This window comes from Motacilla alba, chromosome 4 (assembly GCF_015832195.1).
Source record: "Motacilla alba alba isolate MOTALB_02 chromosome 4, Motacilla_alba_V1.0_pri, whole genome shotgun sequence".
Taxonomy (NCBI): domain Eukaryota; kingdom Metazoa; phylum Chordata; class Aves; order Passeriformes; family Motacillidae; genus Motacilla; species Motacilla alba.
In genome coordinates, this window is record NC_052019.1 from 65,303,273 (window position 1) to 65,330,870 (window position 27,598).

The 27,598-nt window shown below is 39.9% G+C and overlaps 1 long non-coding RNA gene across 2 annotated transcripts in view; it reads left to right on the top strand.

Annotated features, from left to right (window-relative positions):
• The first annotated feature begins 458 nt into the window (after positions 1-458).
• The window catches only part of LOC119700905, a 37,619-nt gene continuing 10,479 nt past the window's right edge, over positions 459-27,598 (top strand). For both annotated transcript variants that reach the window (XR_005256923.1, XR_005256924.1), the window contains exons 1-2: positions 459-522; positions 10,237-10,353. This is a non-coding gene — a long non-coding RNA (uncharacterized LOC119700905). The remainder of the gene's footprint in view (positions 523-10,236; positions 10,354-27,598) is intronic.

Consider the following 27,598-nt stretch of genomic DNA (forward strand, 5'->3'; position numbering starts at 1 on the left):
AGTGAGAGCTGACAAAGCACAGAGTAGGCTTTGCGCTCCTGTGACATAGCATGAATTACTTCTTATGGCTCCTGTGAATGTCTGGCTGTGTTGTCCCTTGGAGAATTGCTCCTGTGGCTCGTGGTTTTGATCTCATCTTAACCTTTTCCTACTCTTCTCTGCTGCAGCGATGAATTTCTGCTTCTCTGTCTGTGTGTGTCACTGCACTGATGCTTAGAATGCCCTTTTCCTGAATCCAAATCCTGCTTCAGGCTGGCAGGATTTTCTTTCTCTGATATTTAGAACTAGGTATTTCTAACTAAACACCTACGTTCCTCAAGTTTTTATTTTCTTTCAGTGCAGGGTGGCCTTCTGCCTTTCAATCCTCACTCTTTAAATTTAGGAACAAATCCTCTCTTTTCCCACATAAGATTTATTTCTTTTAATTTCCACTGAAATAAAATTTTCCTTATTCCATGTTGCAGATTCTGCTTTTCCTGGGAGGAAGCTAGCACCATTACTCTTACATACAACTCTTATAAGGTAAGCTTGTTCATTCCTGTCAGACTGTTCTGAATTTTACATGGAAGACAAGTCAGCTGGGGATAGGTAAATGCTAATTATAGAAGAGTGAATAAAAAGCTGGGATACATTTCAACTTCCTCTTTCATCTGCGTGAAATGATTGAGGATCACTTCACATTAAAGAGGAGAGAGCTTATTTTAAAAATGTGAATTGCAGCCTTCATCTCGCATGGATCACTTCCCACTGAGAGGAAGTGGCAGCAGCCACTTTGTAATGAAGACAGGAGTTGGCCAAGGCCAATTATTCATTGTGTAATTTTAAAAGAAAAAAGATTGTTTTTACATTAGTGGTTATGTTGTGCAGCAACATTGAGAGGAATTGCAAACTCTGTGGTGCCTGCAGAGGGAGGTTGTTGTATGATTGTTCTAATTTCTTGTTCTAATGTCACAGAAAGCACACTGAAATCTGAAAGATGCCTTGTCCATGATCCTTGCCTAAAAGATCTTATGGACTCTTTTTGATTAATGAGATTTTAGCACTAACTATTTATTCTAAGAATCTTCTCCTGTTGGGCTGTTCCTTGCTAATAGCCTCCTGTCAGAGTCTGTCAGAGAGTTGAATTCCCTGGAATTAACTGATAAACCACAGAAAGCTCATTGCTATTATTTTGCATACCATCATTGGCTGTCTCTTGATATTGACTGATTTAATTTCAAATGTTTAAAGGAAATAATTTGAAATCTCCTTTATTTTACTTTTGGACACTTTTTTTTTTCTGCTTTACCCTGTTGAGATCACAAATACTTCTGCAGTGCCTGCAACACTGTAAGAATGATAGCTACTAAATGCAGAAAGTTGGTGGCTGTGGTAATAATCTGGTTTATTTTTGCAGTGGGCTCATTAGTAAGGATGTAAAGGGAAGTTGAGAGACTAAGTAATTTGATTAATAATATAAAGACCAAGAAACCCAAACATTTGAGTTGGATATATTTTTTATAGTAGTACTTGAAGGTTGTTCCAAATTTATAAATCTTCGTGAAAGAAAAAGAATGCAGGTTATTTTAGCTTTCAAATGACATTATTGACAGAGGAGAAAAAAGTATTTTATGTCTTAAATAACTCAGATTTAGGAAAAATGTGTACTGAGATGAACAAAATCCATTTGGGATGAAAAAACTTGGGCCGCTGTATGTATCTGAACCTTCTGCTCTGCTTTGGAATATGCATCAGTTCTGAAAAGTGACTTTGTGCCAGGGTAAGTGGAATATAGCAAATTGCCCAAAATACCCAGCTATGACACTGGAATACTGTGTGGAATTTCACAGCCAGCCTCTTCCTTGAATAATGGGTGAGATCATGGATGGCTCAGGTTGTGTAATCATGCTGACTTGGCAGAAACAAGCCCTGTGTGAAGCCTGTCACTTATTACCTCCTCATGCACATAGAAAATTCCACTGGAAGCACTCATATAGGTAGCTAAATGACACAAGCCTGATTTCCCTTATTAAAATAGTAAAAATTAATAAGTAAGGGTGATAAGCTGGATGGAATTTTAGAGTTCATGTTAAAAATGTGGAATCCATGAGGCTGTTATTCATGAACCAACAGTTAGATGTGTTCATGTGTCTTTCCAGCTCTCAGGGTAAACATTTTGTTTCCAAATTGTTAAAAATACTCCTTGTGACTGGAGAACTCCTGATACATAGGCCTTTAAATTCTAGGATCGTTCTTCATATTCTGCTTTGGTTTTGCTTATTGTGACTTTCCTACCAAACAAACATGAGTGCTGGAACATTCACTGATAAGGCTGATTGAAAAGAAGCTGCACAAATTAGCAAGAAATGTGGGTTTCAAGTTTGTAGTCAAGGGAATCAGAATAGGAAATGCAATTTTGAATATAATTTTTCTTCAGAGGAAGAAAAGCAGAAGCAAAGCATACAAATTCATTATTCAAGAAGAGCTTGAGTTCTGTATATTTAATGTTCACTAAGATGGTAAATTGTCAGTAAACCAAGAAACTTTTTAAAAACCTATTTGATGAATAAATTTAAATAATGAAGGCATTAGAGAAGATCCTGATCCTTTAGATTAGAGCTTCTAATGATAAAAAGGATCAGCCATGTGTTCTGAAAGAACTGCTCTGGTTTGTTACTCTCTTGGTGATTAGTTTATGGAAATTTCAGTACTGAAAAACAAACTTTTTTTTTCAAAGGACAGATGAGCGTTATACAACCCTAAAAATGTTGTTCTCAAGCTTTCAGTCTTTTTTCCTATGTTAAACATTTGATGAGATGGCAGCATTATTTACAATGGTTACCACCAATTTTTGAAGTTGGAATTGGCTTTCAAAATGTGATAGTTAACTTAATTGTTAACTAAGCCAAGTACTGATCTAAAATAGTTGGTTTTCACTCAGTATATTTCTATTGCTTGACTCTGACTTATTTATGAGTCTGCAATAAAAAATAATCACTGGATATATTCAGTTTTCTGCTTATACTGTTGATATTTACAAGAAATAAAGAAAAACCTGTAATGTGCTCCATGTTTCTACAACCCCAACCATTTGTTACTGGCATCTGGGAAGATTAAGTTCCAACAATTACAGTGCTTTTAAATTTCTGGAAGCAGTGTGCACATGAGATGCTTTCTGCTCCTACAATGATGCAAAGTAGCCATATGCCTAGTTAACCATTTAATTAGGCTTTGCATCACTGAAGCAATAGAAAAGGCCCAGAGTGTTTATTGTTCAAATCTCCAACATTAATTCACCAGATTCACTTGTCAGCCCAGGAATTAGAGAGGAGCCAAAATAAGAGGTCTGCTTTGAAGCAGTCTTGTTAGCAATCTCTGATTTAGCTCAATTTTTTTTTTATTATTTATTATTTTATGAAACATCACAGATAAAAAACTTCTGGAGTTCTGGCTTGAATGATGGAACCAATGTTTACAACATGCCTTCAAAACCTGATTTTTCAGATTTCACTGCCATTTTGTTGGCAGGTAATAAGAGAAATGTAAGTAATGAGCTGGTTGTTTTGCTTGTTGTTTAGAAACCCTTCCTGTGTGGAAATCCCACTGACAATTATTCCATTATATTGGCTTGTTCTGTTACTACCCTACCACTATTGGTATTCTTCACTCCTAAAGGGACAGCCTGAATTATCATAAGATTGTATAAAACCTTGGCTGATAAACTGTGAAAAGTAGCTCTTTTTTCCTGTGGTACCTGACAAAGAACTTTTGCCTGTTTAGAAGGCAAAGAGCACTGCAAGTGAAAAGTACCCAGATCAGTTGGAAGGTGGTATTTTCTCCTTTAAACATGTCCCTAGTAGGCAAATAAATGAATGCAGGAAAATAAATTATTTTTCTATTGTTAGCTGCTTTCACTCTTTTTCCCAGTCCTTGAATGTGACCATCCAATTCCAATCCCATGCACAATCACCTCTGAAACATAATGAATATTTATATTTTAAAAATGTATAAATTAAAAAATACTAGCTATGTACAGGTGGTCCCATAAAGCTTCTTGGCTTAACTGTCTCCATTTGTGTTCAATCTTAAACAGTAACTAGTAAAACAAAAGCATTTGTGCTTGGGATATTTATGAAAAGAATTGAATAATGAAACTGGGAAAGGTCAGGGAGACTCTGAGGAAAAGTGTGATCCAATGTATTGGTTACAGATCTTTCTATGAGAATCATCCAATTTTTTTCATAAACATAGATTTGAACAACAATATATTAGGGGTAACTGTGTTGGAAGGAATGATGTTCATGAGGAAACATGTACATTTCTTGTAAGGTCTTTTCTGTCTCTGACTTCTACAGTCTGTGCTGCCAAAGAGGGAGATTTCAGACCAGTTTTTTAAAAGTGATTTTCACATTCAGACTGTCTTTTTTTCAAAGACAGATATTGCAAAACCCATAATACATTTTGTGGTGGGGAATTTCTCCTTGCATCCTTCACATCCTGAATCTGTTTAGTCAAAGGCTTTGGACAATGAGTGAGGTGACCAGTGTTTGTTTTGGCAGCTAACACTACTTGCTACATCTGTCATTCATCTCTTGGAAACCCCTGAAATATAAAAATGAAGACAATGTTCAAAAGAAGGGGTGTGTGAAAAAGCTATTGTCTGTGCAGCATTTGCAGTAGCAATCTCGGCACATTTTTCTTGGCTTTCTGTCTGGTTCTAAGGTTGATGAAGGAACCAAAGCCACTACTCAGGATAGAAAGCCACTAGTAAAGAAAGCATGAAAGTCCACCCCATGATTGAGAGGACTTTCACTTATTCACCTTACGTTGGAAATTTATTCCTGAAGCATTTAAAATTGATGCTTTCATGGTCTTCAGGTTACTGATTGTTACAGTAACTGGTAGAAAAAATGCAGGATGGCCAGATGATAATATATTTATGTTATTAGGGATGTCTTTGGCTTTTTTTGGCAAAGTACCAGAGTATTAAAAATCCTGGTTTCTACGTTTGCAGCCAGCCTTTAAAATCATGTGCATGGTGAGGAGTAAAATTCAAATAATTTTACAGGTGTTAGTCTTACAGAAATTGGAAAGAGTAGAAAAGATTTCTTTGTTTAGGATCAGGACTTTGAAAGCTGTTGAAATGTGTGTCAGAATATCATGGGATCACTCAAATAACTTCCATTTTTGAGTGTAAATCTGTTGTTTGTTGAACACTAGAGCTCCAAATGGCAGAATGAGTTATCAGCCTCAAATGGAGGCAGGTCTCAGCCATCCCCTGGCCACAGAGCAGTCCCTTTGTGTTGCTCTGCAGTGTCACAGCTGCTGTGGCCTGAAGGGTGGATGAGTAAATTTCTTCTGCTTTCAGAGCACATCAAAGTACAATGGCTGAATGGAAGATTAACTATGAAAACATGAAATGTCTTTGTTGGGACACATTGCGTTAGAATCTGTGCCCGTGCTGTGGAGTGAGTGCTCTGCTTCTCAATGCTTTAAACAGATGGGTAGCTTGGTTACAAGAAGAATATTTGTATTATTTGTACAAATGTCTTACTGCTAATTTTTTCCTTAAGTTTTGAAAGCGCATTGAGGGTGATACTCAACAATTCTGCCTTTAATTCCTGCTTGGACAGGTATTTCTGATAGAGCACCTGAGCACAGCTTTGTCTGGGTCCTATTTTTCCTATTATAAATTTGATTTCTCCCTCTTATAAAAATAGGCTTGTATATCCCTTTGGGATCCAGAATTTTCTTTAAAAAAAAATAAGAGTAGCAAATGAGTTTGGTCTGACATGGCTATGTCAGATTCTTAATTGGCTGCTCTGTGCCTGCATGTCTATGGTATGCCTTTGGTTGTTGCTAATGCCAATGTGCAGGTTAAACTTCTGTACTGGACCTAAGAAAACAGCTTCCCAAGTCTGCAGGACTGTTGGAAGGAGATTATTATCTACTTCCCACTGTACGTTTTCCTGAAGCTTCCTTTTTTTTTTTTTTTTCTTTTTTTTTTTTTAATCTGTTGCTGCCACACGTGCTAATGGATTTCTGTACAGGAAGCACAGAATCTTTCAAAAGGCCGGATTCAGCAATTTTGCAAGGCCTGTAGTCCATTAAGCTGAGGGACCAGTTGAATCAAAGAGGCTGCACAGCCCCTAGTTTCAGTTTTGAAAGCAGTGGCCCCCAGGAATGAAATGTTATAAAAGACGACAGACCTCAGCTTTTATTTTCCTACCTTGGACTGAGTTCTATTTAGCAGCAACACGAAATTTCTATCAGGTTCCCTCCATACGGTCCTTTCAAGGCTCCAATAAAGGAATGAATGCCAGAGCAGAGCCTTTACCCATTCAGATTTCAGCTCTGTTAGCTTTCAATACCAGAAATGTATTTAAAAGTGGGTAAGGTTTGTTAACTCTAATATACCACTGTCACTCATCCTGCTCCAAAAGAATCCAACTATATATGTGTTGGGATTTGCAATTCAAATGAAACCATTTTACTTCTTGAAAATGGGCTACTGTGGAGGAAAAAAAGGCTGTATAAAGGATCACATTAACCTACAGCAATAATATTATAACAGCACTGTTCGTGATACTATAGTTAGGATGGCGCCAACTGGCTAATTTATGAGCCTTGTCCTTCCCTTTCTGAAATGCCCAGCTGCTTTCCCCCCAGCTTTACAAATTTCTGATTAAAAGTCTCAAATAAAAGTACTCTGCTTGTCAGAAAACAAAATTCTGTAGACTCAGCTATCATCAGGATTATTTCAAAATGGTAGTGAGGTTCTATGTCCTTTTTAGAATTTATTTTTAAGAGAAATATAACACCGTTTATTTTTCTCTATGTTGCACGTGCATGATCACACTGTCATACTTTTTAACTGCCTAATGTCCTGGGGAATTCTACTTTATAGCTTATTGCCTTATTGTAGGGACTGAAAAGGAGCACTAAGGGCATATTTCAAAGGTTAGTAAACACGGACTTTGACAAAACAGGAAGTTTTATCTACCTTGCAAAAATCATCACCAGTGACTGAAGAGTTTATAAATAAGGTGTCTGGGCTGCATTTTGTGAGAAAGTAGTTGCAGGAAAGGTTCTCTGCTGTTATCAGTCAAGGATAATTAAATCAGAGGACACTTGGAAAGGTATTGCCTTTTAGGCTACTAGTCAGTAGAACTGTATATAACTGAGAATTAAAAATCTTGCTCCTAAAATAGCAGCATAGTGGACTCAGTAAGAATGAAGCCAGAGGTTTTAATCTTAATACTAATGGTTAATGCTATCACTGACATTAATATTAAGGCTTTTAATACCAACACTGCTGTGAGTATGACAGTTGGAGTCCCGAGTGTATGAAGAGGGGAGAACAGACCTTATAGCAGTGGACCCAAATTTTAAAGCTAGACTTTTACCTGAAGGGAAGGGAATTGGTTTCATTGTCCTTGTAGCAAGTGTGCTGCAGGGTACGAAATTGTGTGTGACCAAAGGAAAGGGAAGCATTTCCAATGCTAACCTGGTACCAGGGTAGATAAAATTAAGAGACAGAAACTTCCAGAAAAGCAATATGCTCCTGAATTCATCTCTATAAAATATGAAGTATATTTGAAATAGTCTCTGGAAGCATATTTCCAGCCTAACTGGAAATAGAAGCCTAAAGAAAAGGTCAGCTTTAAAAAATAGATACTGTCAAACAAAGTCTTGAAATAAGGTGTTTTCTTTTCAAGTCTTTTCATTTCTGAATATGTGACTGAGGGCTGGAGAATGTGATTACCTGACTCTATGCTTTACTTTTTAGTCTGGGAAAGTTTTTATTTACAAAAATCCAAGAAAAATTAGAATAGAATTCTTCATGTTAGCTGGAGTGGTTATTCTGTCACTCACCAAAATGACCCAAGACCTATTCTATTTTTGCTGCAATGCTTGTAAAGGGCTGCTTCTGCATCAAAGCTCATATTGGCTTTTGTGGGATCTTTTGTGTGTGTACATACACACGTGTGATACTGGCTAGCACAGGGAAACACGAGATCAGGCCAGCACTTGTGGGCACTTTTCTAGCAGATCACACTTCCAGTTCCATCCTTCAGAGTACCTTTGCCAAAGTATTTCAGGATGTATGTCATGAGCTGCTCCCCAACCAACATTTAATGTATCTTATCTGTATTGTGTATGTGCACATGAGTGTATGTCTAAACAAACTTACAGAAACACTCATATGTAAATATATATTTATACTCAGCATATGTTTAAGAAATTGGGTAGACACGAGTACAACTATTGTGTAAATGTATTAATAGATGTCTATATATGTGTATTGATATTTATGGAAATTTTTGTTTGCACGTGTGTTTCTGTATCTGTATTTTGCCAACAGTGCAAATATGGGGTGAAGAAGGTTCAAGTCCAGAGCTAAGGATCTCTGACTAATTCCTGTTACTACTCCTTTCTTCCAGTTTGTGACTGAAGTCACTGAGCACTGATTTAACCCCTATGGGCAACAGAAAAAGCTGTTTATGGACCTGTCAATGTTGTCTTCCAAGTTTTTGAATCTCAGTTTTTCACAGAAGGATTGAAAAAGAAAAGAGCATCTATAGAAAAACATGAGATCATTGTCTAAGAGGGATATTTTGAATGCACATTTTCTCGTGAACATGTCAGCTCAGAATCTGGGAACACTGAGTTCCTGGAGCTGGAAATGTTCTCACAGCAATGCAGGCTCAGAGCCACTGGTGTGGGAAGAGCCAAAGGGCTCCAGTGGTGGACAGAGCTACACTCCCCCTACTTATCCATCCACCCTTCATGAACAATAGGCTGGGCCAACATTAACACGTGATGTCATCCCAGTTTCTCTGGCTACTTGTACAGGATTTGTTTTCTGTTCCTGAGGCCAACTGGCCCAGCCTAGTCTGCATCAGTACAGCAAAATCACCAAAGAGAGGGACTGCATCCAACGTACCTCTGGGAAAGTGTTCCTTGTTCAGGGTCACACCTGTCCTCACAGCCTTGTCCTGCAGAGTGCTCAGCCCAAAGTGGGGTCCTGCTGAGATTTGAGCATCCTGGAGGATTTGCCAGGCCTTGGACCCACTCCCCAGCCCTGTTTGCTCACGCAGACAGTCGCTGGCTGCTGAATTGGTGGTCTCTTGAGCATGTTCTCAAAAGGCTTGCAGTGTAAATGATGGAATGATAGGTGAATCTCATCTTTAGTAATGTCCAACTATTTGCTTAATTCCTATTCCTCTCTTTCTCTGCCCGAGCCTCATGTCCTCATTAAGCCTGATTGTCTAGAAGTCAAAATCTGTGTCCATATGTACATTTACGTGCTATTGTCCAAAACCTTCCAAATCTACTGGTGAATTCAGTTACATTTGGCAAAAGCTCATGATTTAGAAGTTTTAAATTGCTGGATGTGTGGTGAAAAAAACAGTATCTAGTGAGGATGTGCACTCCCAATGAGTTCTTCCACCAAGAGAAGGCAGGAAACCCTGGCTTCTCATGATGGAAGCAGTCATGAGATAAGTATATCCTGGCTCATCAGCACAGCTACAGTGATGAGCACCTGCTGCTTGCCCATCTGATAAAATACTGGGAGGACAGACTGGAAGAGGAAGGAAGCTGCAGGGAACAAGAGACAGGAGAAAAAAGATGGAAGATGGAAATCTAAAGGAGAGCTTGCTTCCAGACCCTGGCTGCTAAAAGTGTGCATGTTGGTTTTATTTTCTGGAGGGTGCAAAAAAAAAAAAAATAAAAAGAGGTGAGGATTCTAACCTTTGAGCACCTGGTTGCAAATTGAAATCTAGAATCCAAATGCTGAGTGCCTTGGCATCCTAGAGGAGGTATGCAATGAAGGTATCTCAGAAGGGGGATGTGCTGAGTGAGGAGATGCTTCAAGATAGTTAATGAAAGTGGAACAAGACAAAAATACAGGAGATTGTGTCCAGCTCTGATAACCCTCTGAGATTTAGGCACCTTGCCCAGGAGGAAAGTGACTTGTGTGGGTGCATAGCCACTGAGTATTTCTGAAAATATCTTTTATTTTAAATAACTGAACAGAAAAATTTGTTTTCTTTTGAAGGAATGGAAGGGATGGAAGGCATGAGGTAGTGTTCAAATGTTTTATGCCATAATGGGGATTACAGGCGTATTCTTGGAACTAGAACCGAGACTGTCCTTTTCTTAGTAAGTGACATAACTACTAGACTTTAGAAGCATGGTCTCTTGTATGCTTTTCTTTTTCTTTTCTGTATCACGGAGACTTATATTTTACAGGGAAACACAGCAGTGATTCAACTGAAAGGCTGAAGAAGCCCTTTGTGCACTCTGGTAGTTGGATCATTCTCATGGGTGGTGGCAGATGTACAAGAAAACAACTTGGGTCTCCCACAGGTAAGTGCCCTGACAGTTGCATTCTTGCATGAAAGCATAGCAGCTTAACCCCCTGAAGCAAAGCAGTTGTTGCAGCTAGGTTTTGCAAGTAGCTTTATCCTCTTGACTAGATACATGGCTTTATATATTTACAAATGAAGTATATCTATTAGATCAACTCTTTGAGGAGTGACAATTTCATTTCAGTTTCACAAATCCTGATTGATTTCATGCAAGCTAGGCTTTGACCTGCTTGACTTTGTAAGAAGCATGGCAGTTGTCAGATGCTCATGATCTGTAGCTGTGCAAAAGGCAGCCGTGGTGAAGATGCTCAATTTATGTTGGTGCAGTTAAAGTGATGGAGAGCAACAGCCAAAGGTTCCCCATTTTGCTGTGTCCTCTGTGCCTCTGAGCCTGTTAGCAGAGGATTAGCTCAGTTCTCACACCTCTGCTTCCTGGGCTGAGATGCTCATGAGGTTTTGCTCTAGTTACCAAGGTATTTGCAAAGCGAAAGAAATTGCACCTGACAATGTTCATGTGCAACCTGATTGCCAAACATGTGTGCATTTGAAAAGATTTTAATTTGGCTTGCTCTGCCTACCATTCCCAGGTTGTGGCTCTGCTTTCCTCCATATGGTATTTAAACTGTGCTTCCCACAGCAGATTAATCCCAGCACACCCCACGAAAGGGTACAGAGGGATGAGAAGTGGATGATCTAATGGAGATCCATCATTGCTGAATAATGAATGTAAATTATTAGGGATTATACTCCCTAAGTATTGAGCAACAGGTCTTGCCTGGAGCTAGGTTGTTACATGGTTTTTCACCAGATTTCAATTTTCAAATCTTTTAAGTATTTTGTAGTGGAGTTATGGACCCTGTGGAGCAAGTTCAAACCTATTGACATCTGTCTTGTGACTGAGTGTTTTATAATCAGGAGGACAGCAAACCTCAGGTTCAGTCATAGAAGTGAAGAAGAAAGAGAAGTCAACCAGGTCCTAATAAACCTGAGTGGTCCTGCCCTACTGTGTTGTGATTGGCTTTACTGTTCCTTGTGCAGCCTCACCCCACTGGGTTTATTATTTTGCACAGACAAAAATTGTTTGCTTTTCTGAGTAAAGGAAAACTATTATAAAAAACACTACTGAAAGTCTGTCCAAAACCCCTTTCTTATAGAAAATTACTTAGTTGGGACATTAATTCAGTGGCTGTTTTTTGCAACACATCTGAGGCTTTTCTATACTTTAGAATGTGAATATTATATAGAGGTTACCACCATTTGGCAAATTAATAGTATAAAGCAGATTTCTAAGACTAGAAATTTGTAACTGACAAAATAACAGGCTCTGTATCTGGCAGCCGTTTTGGGTGATATAATATCCATGTAAGTAGATACAACATTTCTCTGAATTTCTGCTGACTTTGGACCTGAATAATGTATGCAGCACTTTTGGGTTCTGTCATGATGCTGAAAAGGGTTACCAGGGACCAAGGGTTATGTGATTGCCTTGAGCCTGGTTTACATCCCAGTGTTCTTTTAAACCTGATCATATATCCTTTATTCTACTGTAAGTCTGAAATAATTAAGTTGAAGGCAGCAAAGTTAGACTTGTTTCAGGAAAATGGGATGGGAATTTGGGCTGATTTACCCAGCAGCCTGCGTTGATCATGTGGGGCCCAGGTTCTGCCGTGGCTCTCAGGAACAGCTCCAGGGCAGTGTTTTAAGTGCTACATGGACAACACAATCATACTCCTCACCTTGTATTTCTTTATTTCACCTTCATTTCTATCCTGGTTACTTTGGCTCCTTTCCTTCACAGCATAAATACTCAAGTTCATGAATGTAACACATATTAACTTAGAACTTTTATGATTCTGTAGTGAAGTGCATAACTAATGCATGTTCTTCATGAGGATATAGGAAGTAAAAAGTAAGGGAAAAAAAAGACTTTTTTTGATATCTTGAAATGGGAAAATAAGGTAAATTAATGTCTCTGCATAATTCCATGAGTTTTTTGTCTAAAATAATGTATGGATTATAATAAGTATAACAAAAAGTCAGACTTATGAGACTGATGCTTAACAGCTGTTGAGAAAAACCTGACAAACAAAGGCTTTGGCTGCATTTACACACGGCCAACAACGTGATAGAGTTGTCTCATTGAACCAAACAGGACTTCTCAGATCTATAAAGTTGTTTAGATTCATATATTATGTTGTAGTATCTATATTTTGTTGTTAATTTGTCAATACTTTTTTAAGAAAAGAGAAAGTCGGACTGTTGCAATTGTTATGGTTAACTTAAAGCAAAAATGCTCATCAAAATATTTTCTCATTTGAAATAAGATGAGGAGTCGAGTGGAAGGGTTTTGCTCAAGTATGCATTTAAATTCAGGACAGAAAATGAGCTTGTAAACAGGAAATTCTCTTTTGCAGACTGCAGTGCCAAATACATCTTGATACATACAGAAACAATCATAAAATGATTTTTGTTTACAGAACTATTATTGCTCTAATAGATTAAATTTTGGACGAGCTGACTGAAAGTTAATGGGGAGGACTTCAGGCAAGCGACCTCATGATCGTTTGAGTGTGTTGGGAGTCTTTGGTTTGGTGGGTACATATCTGAAATAAAACTATTCTTTGAGTGAAGTTGATGCTTTTAAAATTATACTTAAGATAATATTTGAATTATGGCTGAAATGGAATCCAGTTCAGGTAATTCACAAGATGTCTAAAAAACAAAAGGTCTTGGAAGGAGTTTTCACCTTTTGCTTTATTTAACTAGCATAATGTATTCAGCTGGGAGTTTTCTTCTGTCATTGTTTATTCTTTCTTGACCTAAAACTTATGCCAAAGCAAGATTTTCATGCCAGATAGTGCTAATATTTACCCTGCCTAACAGCTCTTTCTTTCAAATAAGGTAATTTCCATGTGTGCTGCCCAGCAGGGTGTTTCAGATGAAGAATTGATATGATGTTGGCTATTTAATTTGAGGTTCATGTAACAGGTTTGCTATCCTTGCAGTTTTGTTATTATCTGGAAGAAAAGTTTTGACATCTGTAATTGTCCACCCACCACTGAAGGAGTCAGACATGCTTTATAATTATATGGAGAAACCTTATGGGCTCAGCTGCAAAATTGACTGTCCAAAGCAAATAATGGAGACTTGGCTGCAGAACCTATTCCCCTCCTCAAATAAGACATGATCAGAGAGAGAAAAGAGTAAGACTCCTGCATGAAAAAGTGGTGTGGCATTTAATAGAATTTGATAATCTTTCTACATGAATTATCTATCAGCCTATAAAAATGAACAAGAAAAGATATTCTGCTTCTCCAATTCTATATGGCAATTAAAATGTTATTTAGAACAGATGCTCGCTTTCTAATTCTGTGGAATTTTACAGAAATTATTTCAGAATTCTAGTAAATTATCTATTCTTAAGGATTATTTCATAACAAATTTTAAAGAACTTCTGCTTTACTTTCTCTAATGAAATTCTAAATGGTTTTTCCATATGAATCTAAATATTGTGGCTGGAAGGCTTGCTTTTCATGAAAATCAAAGGAAAACACTGATTTCAGGGAAAGGCAGTGATTTTGGTGGTCTCTGTATATGAATTCCAAGTTTCTCAGTCAGTATAACTGCTGTTTTATAGGGACCTCAGGGACAAACTAAGTGAAGGAGGCTTGAGTTGTCCCCTTGAAATGTGGGGTAGTGCTGTGTCAGGTTTTGTCAGTGTAGCAGCTACAAGCAGATTCAGAAATCAGAAATCACCACTACCTTTAAGTTGCAGCTTTGTGGATTCCTGTAATGTGTAATAGGATTGGCAGGAAGTTTTAGGTCAGTCATATGATATTATGTTTTATAATATAGTTATAACATGATATTATAAATCACATCATAAATGTTTGGTAATGTTCTTAATAGTGTGGGGTCTGAACATCTATATATGTTTATTGCTAAATCCAATACTTGCTGGTAAAAGGTACAGGAGAACAGAAAGCTTGTTTTCTCTTAGAAAGTAATATGTTTTTGTCTGCTTTTCTGGGCTCAAAGTGTGCTTTTAATTAGAATTTCCCAGCAGCCTACACTGCTGCTTGCCTGTATCCTTCAGCTGAGCACCACTGTCCTGCATGACAACAATTTTCTCTTTTTTTTTTTTACCCAAGTTTATGAACTAATATTTTGTGAAGATGATTTTCCTTTCTGGCTATGCAGCTCTGGCACTTCTTGATTGTGAGAATCTAGTTTTACTCACTGTAGCACACAGTAGCTGTACTCTGTGAAGAATTTGCTTTGGTTATTCCAACATGTGTAGTTACATATGGTAATTGGAGCTTGTAGAAATTTATACAGGGGAATATGTGTAAGTCTGAGTCTGGAGATGAGGGTACATTAGTCTGTGTAAAACCTCAGCTGAATAAAGACAAAGTTTCCAACTTTGTAAACTAAGTAAGCACTTCTCTGAGTCCCAGTTTCCCACAGTTTTTATTGTGCATACATAGCAGGATGTCTCAGACAGCTTGTCATGTGGAGGGGAAGTTTCATGTGATGGGTGAGTTCATCACATGATGCGCATTTACGTGTTCTTTTTTTCCTTTTTTTTGGTCTGAGATCAAGCCACTGTTGCAAATTGAGCTTTTGGAAGAGAGCAGCAGTGACAATATTCATATAAATTAACTCCGTTAAAAAAGACAACCTTTTGTGGTGGTTCACTGATTGTTGCCAAAGTCATACAGCTGGCTCTCTGCATCCTTCTAGAAAAGCCTTAGCAATAGCTAAGCATCCATTTCTGACAGACCAGAGAGGTTTGGGACTCCTTGGAAACTCACAGGGATTTGTTTGATGGAGGGATTTTCCACAGCAGACTCCCTGGAGTATCTGTGCTTTCAAAGATAAGGCTTACACTTCACAGCCTGCCAGGCAGAGACGTGCGCTGCGCTTCTCTCTTCGGAGGAAGGAGCACAACTTGCTCCCTGATTTTAGTGAAACCTGCCAGAGCCCATCTCCTCCCTGAACTGCTTAGGCAGCATCTCTGCTGGACTCAGTGGCCTCTTGTGTCTCTGCAATGCTTTTCCATACAGGAGTCAGTGTGTGCTGACCTGCCTCAGGCTGCCACTGTAAGCTGTTGCCTCCAAACCTATAAGCCTTTACATGAAAACTTGGTTGAGTTTTGTGCAGAAACTCAAAGCCAAAGTTCATGGAGCGCACAAAGCCAGTTTGCCTGCAGCAAAAGAAATTCTGCTCTCCTCCATTCCCTCTTGTTGAGGCAGGGTGTGGGAAAGGAGGCTCATAATTCTGAAAGACTTCTGACAGAAGTTTGCCTGGTGAAAAGTCACCATAAAGAGCTTTTATTACAATCAGTGGCAAGGATTTATGGCAGAATAAGTCCGCACAGGATAAATCCCTCTACCCTAACATAACTGCTTGGAAACAAGGTATCATTCTCTCTATCAGATGCTAGGCACTGAGAGCATGGAATTGTGTTCTGGCCAAGAGGTTCCTGAACAGGGTTTTGATATTTTACCTCTTAAACTTTGTGTTATACTGATGGCATTAATGGAGAGCCTGGCTGGAAATGTCTAAAATAGGGGTCCCTGGAACACTCCACTTCCTGGAGGACAGCAGCTCCTTTTTACCAATGGTCTCTATCCCCTGGTTTCCAGTACAAAGGAGCCTTGGACGAAGGGTTAGGGAGTGAAGTCTTCTGTTTTCCACCATTCCTGCAGCCTTGGGACAGCAAAACCTCTGGCCTGTGCTGTGCACCATGAAGAGCAGAGATGCTGCTTGCAGACAGCCGCTGCTACTGGTCACACCTGGAATCTTGACCATTTGGAATTTCATCCTAGCTTTATGCTTGGATTTCTGCAGGAACTTGAGGAATTCACCTAAGAAATGTGTGTAATGTAAAAGTAATGCTTAAACCTGAGGCATAAACCTGGGTAATGTTCCAGTGAGCTGTAGCACAGAGGAAGATCTGTGAGTCAGAGCAGGTTGGAGGCTGAGCCATAGTCACCATTGTCATGTTTTGGCAGAGAAGGAACCTTGTCCTCAGAAGTATTTGAAAAAATAGAAATAACTTGGGGGCAGGCATTGCCGTGGTCATCTGCAGTAGTGTTGCTTGGCAACATGTGTTAATGACCTAATTTGCCCTGTGTAAATGACCTAATTTGGGAAGGGAAAAAAGGAAAAGAGGTAAAGGGGAGAATAGGAGAGAGAACTGCGAGGATAACAACAGGAATAAGAGGTTTGGAAAGCATGATCTACGTGGAAAAAGTAAAGGAAAATTTTAGCAAAGTACTTTAAGGAGTAACCTGTAGGCTGTGGGCCAGGCACAACTTTTCTGTCAGCACTTGTGTACCCACTTTCTAAGCCATTAACTTATGGACAAGACCCAGGCTGTGGTGCCCATTTTCCCATTTTTTTTTCCAATATGTGCCCTGTGGAACATTGAGGAGCCTGCAAGGCCGTGCATGGACGTGTTGGAGGAGGTTCCCGCCATGGATCCAATAAGATGGGGGTAGTGCCAGCGTGGTTTACCCTCAAGATGGCTGAGTGGAGCCTTGGAAACTGTTTTGGGACAGAGGATGCTTCCGGATTGGACAAGCATCTGAAATGTATTGCAGAATTGATATTTAGACCTCCTTTGGAGCAAGGGAAAAGTGCCATGTAATTTTCCTGACACTGATGGCATTTTCCTATACTCTGTTTCATGTTTCAGGAAATATAGCGTGAAGTGGGGGAAAAAAAGAGTGATGCACACAGAGAGTGAAAGTGGGAAGGCTGTGAAGGGTGTGGTCAGACTCTGCAAGTGTGAAATATTGTTAATAAGTTCTTTTTGATAACTCCCTCTTATCAGAAAATTCTGCACTGGAGTGGCCCTGCCTTGAATCATGTGTGCAGTTTTTGGGCACCATAGTGTAACAAAGACATTGAGCAACTAGAGACCATCAAAGGAGAGCCATGAGGATGGTGGAGGGTCTGGAAGAGAAACCATATGAAGAGTGGCTGAGGTCATTTGGCCTGTTCAGTCTGAAGAAGAGGAGACTGAGGGGACACCTCAGTGCAGTTTCAACATCCTTATGAGAGGAAGCAGAGGGACAGGCACCGACCTCTTCCCTCTCATGGAAAGGGACAGGACTCAAGGAAATGGCATTAAGTGAACCACGGAGGTTTAGTTTGGGCATCAAGAAAAGGTTCTTCACCCAGAGGGTGTTTGGGCACTGGAACAGCTCCCTAGGGCAGTGATCACAGCACCAAACCTGATAGAGTTATAAAGCATTTGAACAATGCTCTCGGGCACATGATGTGACTCTTGGGGATGGTGCTGTGCAGGACTAAGAGTTTGACTCAATGATCCCGTGGCTACCTTCCAACTCTGGATATTCTGTGATTCTATGATTCTTCCAAATGCACAGGCTTGTCAGAGGCAGGCTAAATACCAACACAACTGTGCTGCCACCCGCAGAAAATGTCACACATCTTGGCTGGGCGATGCATAGCCAAATGGAGTGGGAGTGAAGCCTTCTGGAAATGGAGGAATAGTTACTTCTCCTCACCCAGACTTTTTGCTATTTAGTGTACAGTTCTTTCCCTTCCCTGTTCTTTCTTTTACCCCTCCAGTGCTATTTCTAAATGCTGATAAGACAACACAGGGTCCAGCGAGGATTCACTTAAAGCATTTTAAAACTCTTTAAATTAAAATATTTTGGTGGAAGTCGTAGGTCAGATTGTTCTTATTCTAGTGAGAGGTCTTGCTAGTACCTCTGTGCAACTGTGCAGTTTGGAGAACTCTGTGTTGGTTCTTTTCTAATTAAATGGTGAGCTGCTGCCTGCTTTCTGGCCTCTGAGCCTGTTACTACCTGAATCTGGAGAACAGGCTGTAAAACATTAAATATGGGAAAGCTGGGAAATGTAACACGCTATAAATGTATGAAGGTAGGAGCTCAAATATGTGTGGACATAAAGATTTTATTTCTTTACATAAGGTTTAAATGAAGAGTCTGCAATATAAATCTCTGCTTTCAAAGTGAACTATCACTTTTCAGCAAGAAAGAAAGCAAGAATGACTATTAAGAAACAAAATATTACACATCTAGGAAGCACCAAGGGAAGCCTTATAAGACCATCTACATATGCAAGTAAATGAAGACCCCCAACCTGCCCCCCAAATATATCATAAGAGTTTTGGGTTTTTTTAATCTGCAGCTTGGAATTGTATAGTTTTGTCCTTTTTTATTTGGTGAATAAGACATGCAAAGGTCACCATTATGCAATGAAACTGTCAGGAGACAGCTGGGAGGTCTTCATTTAATGCCCATTATGCCCCATATTTGATATCTGTGTCAGGCTCCTAATGGGTGGTAGGCGGGGGTGGAAGATGATGGCAGTTTGGAGGAAACAAGCTGTAGCAGCTCCCTGGAAATCACTGGGGGGACAGGGAGAAGGTGATGTTTTTATAAGCAGAATAACTGAAAAGTGTTCCTTAAAACCTAGTGTATTTATATAAGCAGAATTTCTGAACGCGCCGAGAAAATGGTTTTAACACTTACAAATGAAAACAGAGAAATCCTAAATGTTCTAGATATTCAGTCCAAATCTAGCTTCATTTTCCTCAGGCTTTTTGTCCAGCTGATTTTTTTAAACAGAACTCTCCTTTATGAGCTATGTGATTTCTGAAAGTGATTTTTCTCAGCTGGTTATTGAAGCGGTGGGATCAGCAGCAGTCCCCAATATGACTGCTGTGAATATTTGTTCTGTAGGTGTACCTTAAAGGAAATCTTTCTAAACCTGGAACAATGGAGCACTCATCAGCTGATTATATGAGGCCTTTAGACTTTCATGCTGTGCATGGATGTATTTTAACAAGTGAGCTTGACTTGTGTGTTGTGTGGCAATATTTTCATCTTGTGTACTCAAACAGCATTGTCTTAAGTCTATTGAAAAGCCACCCCAGTTGGAATTGTAGTAAAATCCATGCTATGGGAAAGGGATATAGTCAATTAGCCAATTATGTGTTTTGTTAAACTAATTTTTGAGCTCCTTTCACCCTGTGTAGTGAAGCACCAGAAATGTCTGTTTGGTCCAGGGTATGTAGAACAAAAGCCATCATTGTGTTACTGAAAGGATGAACCCCAGGCAAGGAAGAAACAAGCATTAAGCTGAAGTAAGTTATTATTCAGAGGAAACACGATGCTATCATACTTCATATGAAAACCTCTCATGGCTGAGGGACAGCAGCCTTTCCTTCTCCCAGCAAGTCTGAAGTTAGTTTTGGCTTGAGGTGGAGGCAGAGGGGTTGAGTATCTCCCAAAGCCATTTTCTATCTTCATGTTGCTCAGCCAGCAGTCTGAAATGGATGATTGCACTGAGGTGGGTTTCTGGACAGCACTGATGTTCTGGGTTGTTGGCATGGGGTGGATCTTGTAGAAGGAGCCTGTATCTCATAAAGGTCCTATTGATAAAATGTGAATAAATGACCTCTGCATCTAGCTGTTATTGGTGTTCTGGGGCATATTAACTGCATTTAAATTATTGCATAGGAAAGACCTAAGAAATTTATTTGACTTCAATGACCTCCTTAGAGAATGGGCTGTGTAATTTGCTGAATACCTTTTTTTTTTTCCTTTTTTTTCTTCCAATATACCTTTATGAGTTTCCCTGTTAGGAACACTCTGATATAGATTTACTTGATTTTGGCCCTTGCCATGGGCTTGTAAATTACTTTCAGCCACATACAGGACTGTGTGATACCTCCCAGAAGTCTAGAGCATAAAAGAAATGAAGATACAGTCTGGGCTGTGCTATTAGGCTATGGCTATTACATTTATTGCTCTTATATGTTAAGAGCCTGCTTCTTGGGTTCTACCCCTTCTCCCACATCCACCTTTTACTTGCAGAGCTGACTCTGAAATATCAGGGTCTCTCAAATCCTTGTTCATTCAGACCTACACCCTCAATTCTGGGACAGGGAGGGCTGGCTCAGCTGAGTTAGCCCAGAGCCAGCAGTGTCACTGTGATGTTTCATGGGACCTCTCCTAAGCAGCTCAGACAGACCCACTCGTAATCATACTGTGCCACAACTTGCCCTTGCATTTCCTAAAGCACTGTTGTTGCCAGAAGCTATTCAAAATTGAGTCTTCATGGAGAGCTTATCGCAAGCAGCTAAGAAAGAAACACGTGACCATAATGTCTGCTCTTGTGTGTGCCATTGAAGCACATTTAAGGCAATGTCATAGGCAAATAATGAAGTCTGTGGATGTTAATTATGTTTTACTAATACAATTGATTTTTTCTGCATTAAATTTGCCTTCACAGAAAAAAACCAAAAAACCCTCTCTCTCTCTTTCTGTAAAAGGACTGTTGTCCTATGGGTGATTTATAGATATAACAATTATGCAAAGTGAATAAATGTTCCACTACTGTGATATGATCACACATATGCCACCACCATTAACTGAAATTTATTCTTTGCTTTGAATACCTATGCAGTGCAATAGGAGCTGTGAACTGAAATAATTGTTTTACATCCTGCTAAAGCTGAAATAAAGAGCATAACCGGGCAGTGCTGACATGGGGACGCTGCTGTTGGAGTCCCGTTCTCAGAGACAGGTCACTAGATGGCAGCGGTACACAGCAAAGCTGCCTTCCGTTCATGACTCCTTAGTTTGGTCCTCAGAAAACTTGCAACAGCCTGAAAGAAAAAAAAAAAAAACAACAAAACAACCAAAACCAAACAAAAAACCCCATCTTTGCGTCCACTTAAAATGATACATTTTAAATTCAAACTATTGTGTAATTTTTTTTCCTCAGTAGCTTTGACTACAGAGTGAGGACACATTCTTGCTGGAGACCACAACATAAAGCAGTCACAAGTTACCTTTGTGAAATATTTGCGTTTGGAAATGTTCGGAAATAATGCAAAAAAACTTTATTTTTTTCCATTGTGCACCCTCGTTAGCTGAAATGCTTGTTGCTGAAGCAGCCATGGGTCTTGTGGTGGGTAGGATGCAATTACATGGGAGAGCATGGGAGCGTAAGTACTCAGGGTAAATTTGGATTTGCAGGGTAACAGTCTGAAAAATGCTGTGGTAAAGTCTCAGAAATGTGCTCAAAGCATCTCTTTCCCTGAGTATGCTGACTTTTGCCCGTTTCTCCATTTTCTCTGCCGTGTATTTGAGCTTTCACTTTAATTGGACAAACCTTTCTTTTTTAGATTATTTACATTGTGATAGAATAAGGTTTTCTTCCTCCTCCTGCATTCCTCTGAAGCTTTTGGGTTCCAACACATTTCCCTTGCAAATGGAGCAGCTCTGTACATCCTTAATATAAAATAAGTTGCTTTCTCCCAGAAAACAGTAGGAAGAAAGCAGAAATGGTACGTTTCCAAGAGAAATCAAAGTGGGCTTGTCTTATAAATGAAGTAATTCATGGTGAAAGTGCAGACTAAGCTGTCTGCAGAAGTTTAAGAAATTACCCCCAGAACTCTGCTTCACCCTTCTGCTGGAGGCAGCCATCCCTGGAGCAGAAATAAACTCAAGTCCAGGTCTCAGCTACCTCACTGCTCCATATTAATGTGAATGGCTCCATAGTAATGGGAATGGAAGATGCAGTTCCAGTTCTAATGGTAACTGAGAGGCAGTTTCCATTTCAGTGATTCAGTTCTGGACCTGACTCACACTGAGGCACAAACTGACCTTCTCATTTTATTTGTTTTTTACCCAATGTTTGCCATTTATATTTGTACAGTACCTGGAGGTCTCTTTTTGTTTTCATATAATCTATACATGTGAGAAGCAGGCAAAAAGTTCCATTTGTTCAAATACACATTGTACTTGAGCAGTGACTCAGCTTTACCAGTGATTCTCCTTTCCAGATTTTCATGAACCTCCTCTTCCAGTTTGGTTTTTTGGTTTTTTTAAAAAAATTATTTGTCTTTGGGGTTTAATGGTCTTTTGCCGTGCTGCATCCGTGAAGGCTCTACTCCCAGTCCCGGGAGGAGATTTGTGCCAGGTGGGAGCCGACATGCAGCCCAAGTGGCAGTGGGGGCACTACTTAGGTTAGCTTCGGGTGAGCAACCCTGGGCTCCAGGTGGCACCTTGGCAGGAGTCGAGCGACGGTGGGAGGAAGGGCAAGGCAATGAAAAGAAGGTCTTGAGTCGGGGTGCAGTCCAGAGAATTTATTCCTCCCGGGAGGCCAATTGAACAAAAGACCAGGATCACAGAGAACAGCGACTTATATAGGGGGTGGAGCAAAGGGGCGTTTACATTGAATGAACCAATGAGGAGAGACAAAAAGGGTGGTACTGACATAATTGATATCATGGCTAGCAAATGGGCAACAGAATGAGGTGGGGTATTGACCCTTGGTCCAGTCACCTGGTGCCAAGGAGAGATCCTTCTGGAACAAGGAGCGGAGTTATTAGGTGACGGACAGGGACTTAAGGAGGGGTCGACAGAATGACTAAGCAAAAAACAATGCCAACAGGGGTGGAGAAATATGACTGACAACTTGGAACTTGGGGAATAGGGGACCAATCAGAAGGGTAATGGAAAACCCGGGGTTGAAACAACGCTTAACTATAAGGAGGACTGGGAGAAACTATTTGAACCAAAATAGTTTAAGTAATGCACTACAACAGTCTTTTCCTGGTTTGTTTCCTTTTTTTTTTTTTGCATAGACTTTCCAGGAGACTCTGAGGAAGATTTTAAACTGCAAAGTCATTAAATTAATATTTTGATTTTTGTCATCTTTTCAAAACAGAAATTTTCACTCTTAGCGTTCTTCCTGAGTAAAATTATGGTCTCACAGTTATACTAAATTGAATTTATGTGCCTAGAGTTAAATTTGGCCATTACTTTGTGACCAGGTAAGGATCCAGCTGAGATTGAACTATCCTTGATTCAGCATTGATAAACCAGCAGTGATGCTTGGTTTGTCTTGAGAAACATTTGAAGAATGTGCAGAGCTGGGGTGTGATTCATCCCTGCTGGGAATGGGAGTTGATGCAGCACCTTGGAGGGCACAAGGCTGGATGCAGCTTAGTATGCCCTGAGTTAAAGAGCAGATAGTTTGTGCATTTGGTATTTAGATTTGGTTTTATGCCTAAAACTCTTACTAAGGTATTCCGTGGGCTTCAAAAATGCAGACTGTGAAATCACTTTATCATCCTATAGTCACAAAACGAGTTCTAGGTTTGGGGAAGCACTGGCAGAAGTAGCTGTGTCTACAGCAGCAGGCTGAGGGAGGCCAGGGGATGCTTCCTGGTGCCATTCACAGAGAGTGCCTGCTGAGGGGCATTCTCTTTTATGGGCTTTGCACCTGAGGCTCTTTTGAAACCAGAACATGGAAAACAGCTCTGGTGCATGGATGAACCTGCCCTTGGTGTTGCTGGGTTGCAGTTGGGACGCAGAAGTGGAAACAAAGTATTGCTGAGGGTTTTTGTAGTATAGATACAACCTAAGCGTCCATAAGATGTGGCTCTTGCATTGCTGTAGTCTTTATATTGCATGATAAGATCCTGTGACCATGAATGAGGAAAGAGTTTAAATGCCTGTGGTGCTTTGCCAGAGAGGAATTAGGGTAGGCCAGCTCAGGCTGATTGTAGGAATTCTCATCCTTCTTATGTCATAATCATTCTTCTCACCATGATGAAGTTTTGTAGCCTTGCCTTTCAAGTCTGTCACTGGCTTTGCAATCTGGAGTAGCAGCAGTGAGCAGTGGTGCCTTTCATCATCTCCAGCCAGGCAGGAGACTGGGATCACTCCTGCTGGGTGGGTGATGGCTCTCCATCCCTCTCCTGGCAAGGTTAGGCTCTAATTAAAGCCAATCTTTGAGGAATTTACAGCTATTACAGAGCACTCCCATCTGTGAGGTGAGCTTCTGAGTGAGGATAATGCTTGTGCTCATGTTTCTGCACTAGTTTCCTGTCATCATCCAGGTGCAACTCAAGCTGTTGATGATTATCTCTAAATCCCACCATGTCTGGGACCTGTTATCTAAGACATGGCCTCTCACCCCATACTCAGATGTGGGGCATACAACCGGCTGTTTGTTCCTTAGGTAAAGATTTCCATGGGAGGTTTTGGGGATTTCCTATCAGAAAACTTCTCATCTCAGGAATTTGGCCCTTAACCTTCCTCCCTTCTCTCCCCTAGACAGCCTGCCAACACACAGGTCTTAAGAATTTCCAACAGACTGTGTGGATTAGCTGTTGTCCTTTTTCCTCTCTTTTAGTACATCTTTTTCTGGTTAAGATTTGTGTGGCAGTCACTTTCTCTATAGGGTTTAATAAATTATGAATAATTGGTTAATCAATGGCTTTAAATAGTTACATAATTCATCAGCTAGCTAGTTTGTTTTATAGCTATCCTACCTTCCAATTTCTAGATTTTAAGCTATTTGCAACTCATGCATCATTCACGTCTACAATGTGTGTTGCTCCTTTCTCACAATCTCATTCCAAAGTATCCATAAAAGAGAATCAATAAGAAGTGTCACTAAACAGAGAATCGTACTATATATTTGTGGGGGAGGAAAGAAATTAATTTTCCTATACAGAAAATCATCACTTTCTCTGAGTTTAAGAAAAAGGAAGATATTTGGAATCTGATGGAAAGGCTCCTGAAACTTCTCCTTTTCTCTTGCCCTCACTTCTTCCCCCCCACCCTGTTTTTCCCTTCTTGTGACAGAGCACTATTTCAGTGTCCTCATAAGGATTCTGCAGAAAAAAATATTTCTTCTCTTGTCATCTTGAGGTTGATGGCTGCCTTCCCATTTCCTCTTCTGGAAGCTGTCTGTTCCAATACCACAACAGTAAAGATTTGGATTCATTAATACAGCACTGATTCTGTTCCAGCAGGTTTTAATTGCAGTGAAATGGAAAGATGTTTCACTTGATTTGTCCTGGTCTATTCCAACTGCAAGTAGTGGCTGGTATCATATTTGTTCACTCAATCCTACTGGGCCATTTTGGACCGTGGACAAATCATGAAAAATGGGTGTGGGCACCCATCCATTTTTTTTTTTCTATAGCTGAATCCAGAACTGCTTAATTATGTATATATTGCTGTGAAGGGAAGAATCTTTCTGTCACCATGTATAAAAATGGATGAGGCATCCAATCACATAAACTGTTACACCTCTAGAAACTGTGAAAGGCAGTGAAGGAGATGTGAGGAGCTCTCTTTGCTTGCAGAGGATTCCCTTACAAGAGGAAAACTGAACATTACCACTGCCGTTCCACCAGCTCAGTGTGTGTGGTAGCTTCCTTTTGCACATGGTTGGTAGGAGGAAAGTCACAGGATGATGCATGGAGCTAATAAGGGTTGGAGAGCATGCAAGGATGTAGTTGATGGGTCCAAAAATGGGTAACCCATATCTTCTGAGACACTGGAGGAGATAAACAAAAGTACTGCATCTCTGAAACTCAAGTGATAAGTAGGTCGGGTATCTCCCTTCAGCCAGGACAGATGCTTAGGTTTTCCATACCTGTTTATTCCTTGTAGGCAGGTTAAGGAGGAGCACTTGAAGCTATCTCACTCAGTGAGATTGCTAGCTCACTTGCTTGGATTGCTGTGAAAGGCTGGATAAAGTGCCATTCAAAGCTTCACCCAGAACAGCTTCTGTTTGCTCCTGGCTTATCCCAAACCAGCTGGTCTTGCCTCAGTCAGGCAGGACTTAATGAAAAAAGGAATTAACCATGATTCTTCGACAACATCATTGTTATGCTTGTAAAAAGAAAGTAAAACAGCAGTGTTAGCCACAGCTTTTTGAGAGCTGTGAGCCCTGAACTCTCTGGCTGTTGGTAAGGGAATACAACTGCCTATTGTGAAGCTACACTGACTCCCCCTCTATCTGAATTTTACTGAAGGAATTTGTACATGAGAACAAGTCCTTTGTGCTGTTGTAAGCTGCCTTACAACAGTGCTAGGCAAATATTAATGAAGCTAGCTTTCATCTGAAAAATGAATTACTGTCAAAAGGTGTATCCCCACCTTCAAAGTGCCATAAAAAAAAAGAATCCTTACGGCTTTCAGTAGCTCTTCCTGAATCTCAAATGTACTTGAAAGTTTTACTCAGATCTTTCAGGATGGAACTATGACTGGGGCTATTGCTGTATGAACATTGATGGATTTGATTATTCAAGAATGCATTCACTCTGCATGTTCAAGAGCATGTAACTTGTGGCTTCATTCCCAGGGTCACAGTGAAAATTCCTTTTGCATTCTTTTCCCTACACAGCATATAGAGTGGCAATGAGCATTTTCAGTATTTGTCATGCCCAAGGGGATAAACCAAAACCACCAGAATTTTCTTATGGTTGTTGTTATCTCTAGAATAATTTATATTTCATGAAGATAAGCTCACCAAAGATGAATATGTGATAGGGTAGATTTCTTCCATCACTGATATGCATTTAAGTACATAAATGAATGACAACCACAGAGGGCCAAAAATGTAATCACCAAATGATTGCAGAAAAATTGCTCTAAAATGGCCTCAAGGCTTCGCATAACTATGAAGAAGGCATCTTATGCTTTTGATTAATTCCTGATATTCTTATTTGATCTCTCCCTTTTCTGCATTGTCATCACCAAGACCCAAATGGAGACTCCTACAGATGTGCTCTCCATTTCAAATCCAGGATGGCTTCAAATTCAGGAAGTGCAAGAGGGAGAAGAATTTGGCTGTCCACAGGCATAGTTCAAAGTTTAGGAAACAAATGCTGTGGTATAACCCTGATTACTAAAGAAACAAGAAAGACCTTGTGGTAACTGGAAGGTTGGAAGAAGCCATCCTCTAACTGGGAAACTGCTAACATCTCAAAACCAGTTTCTATAACTACAACAACAGTGCTCAAACACCACTGCAAGAAAATACTTATTAAGGCCTAGGTGTGTACAAAATAGAGAGTTAAAAGCGGCTTGAATAACCTTTTTTTTTTTTTTTTTTTTCTGAGGCTGAACTGGCCAGAACTGATTCAGTCCTCCTATAACTTGAAGTTGCTCAGCCAGAGGATTCCCATTCTTCTGGTATGAAAGTATTGCCTTACAACTATATGTTTAAAATGTAACAGCCTGTAATAGTAAAAGCCCATGGCTCCAGAACTCTGATTTAAAAACTTTTTCAGAAACTTCTTTTACTGGGCCAGAGGTATCTTACACACTTTGGGAGAGGAGGCAGTGATCCCATCTCACTTTATGCTTCTTAGTTACAGTCTGAATTAATTCAAGGAGTGCAGCTATTGACAGCATTCGGAG